Below are 1,729 nucleotides of genomic sequence, written 5' to 3'. Positions count from 1 at the left end.
CAAGGTCAGAAAGCCGCTCCCCTCCCCCTGCCCACATATACACCCCCAATACCTATCAAATTAGCTGAGCCTACTATTTCAATATTAAGAAATCATTCATTCATTCATTTGCTCCACAATTATTTGTTGAATGCCTGCCCTGAGGATACCAGACAGTGTGGATACCGAGATGACACATAGCTCCTGCCCACCTAGTGAGGGAAACACGGGGGCTTAGGGTTCCTGTACAGTGAGGCAGATGGGAGCAGGGCTTCTTGTGGGATGCCTGGAGGCACAAAGGAGGGAGCAGTCAAGGTTGGGGTGGGGGGAGGGTGGTATGACCTCTGACCTCGGACTTGAAGGAGAAATGGGAATTCACCGACCAGGAAACACTGGTAGGGACAGGGTATGTTTTTGCACATAAGTTCCAGTTTATACAAAGGCAAAAAAAAGTGTGAATATTCTGGGTGGTTCAGTCTATTTAAGGGTGGCAGGAGGACAGGCCAGGAGACCAGCAGCTGGAAGAGGGGTACAGGAGTGGGGTGGTGGGCCTCAAAGGCCAAACAAAGAAATTTTAACTTTAATTTGGTACAAGGAGTCTTTGAAGATTTTGAAGCAAGGGGGTGATGAGGTCATGTTAGAAAGATCACGTTATCGACAATGTGGAAATGAATGAGGAGAACGGTTAGAAGGAAGAGGGCCCCGACTGAGGCAGGAGCAGAGGAATGGATCGGGGTAAAGGTAAGGGACGGATGAAGGTGCAGAGGGGTGGAGGAAGCAGGAGGGCAAAGTCTGCCCAGACCCAAACTATTCAAACGAAGACACAAAAACCCATTCAAATCAGCCCTTGTAAAAGTGTAACCAGTGCCTGGCTGGCAATGATGCTTGCTGAGCTCTATTCCAGGTCCAGGAGTCTCACTACTAAAAGAATTTAGACAAATGAGAGTGCCAATGGGAACAAGTGGTAAAGTTTATCAAAGAGAAGGAGAGAGAGTAGGAGTTAAAGAAGTTAACACAGATGTCCCCAAGGGAGGGACACACGCTGAGTGGGTTGGGTTTAGCTTGCCTTATAGGAAGCCTAGTGGGTTGTAGGTTTCTATAGTAACCTGGAACACCAGGTGTCTTCCCTGTGCAGGTTCCCACAGTGGCCTTTGGGCGACAGGCAAATTCTTCCTTCTAGGAGGAGATGGCTAGCGGAATTCAGAATTCATGGTTTTTTGTCACATACCTAAAATTTGTCTTTGGCCACATGGTTAATCTTTATGACACTGTGCTTCTAATAATTAGCTAAGAATTTGCTTTTGGCCCAGGATTTTACAAGCTTTTATGGTTTGGGGAGTTTTCAATGGTTTGGGGTAGGTTTCAGGGCTTTAGGGGAAATTTTTGTCCCAGGAAGTTTGCAGCTGAAGTTTGTAGCTCTGTGTTAACTCTTTTGAAGCTGAATAGGGGACGAGGTAGCCACGGCCTTGATGCCCTGTTCTATACTGCCTCAATTTTCCCCAGAAAGAGAACAATCTTAAGGAGTGCGGAGGGGTGAAGATCCATCTTTTGAAATTTCTCCTTGCTGTTTCAAGGGCGGTAGATCCTACCTGCAATGGGATAAAACTCTTTCTCTGTTCCAGTAAGGGTGGGGATAGGCTGGTCCTGGTTCAGAACAGCTTCATATTCGCGGGTGAGCATGAGCTTAGTGTAGAATTTATAGTCCGCTGGAAACAAATTTGACAGGTAGGTTAAATATACATGGGTCAAA

This window comes from Tamandua tetradactyla, chromosome 12 (assembly GCF_023851605.1).
Source record: "Tamandua tetradactyla isolate mTamTet1 chromosome 12, mTamTet1.pri, whole genome shotgun sequence".
Classification (NCBI taxonomy): Eukaryota; Metazoa; Chordata; class Mammalia; order Pilosa; family Myrmecophagidae; genus Tamandua; species Tamandua tetradactyla.
Note: the sequence above shows the minus strand (reverse complement) of the source record.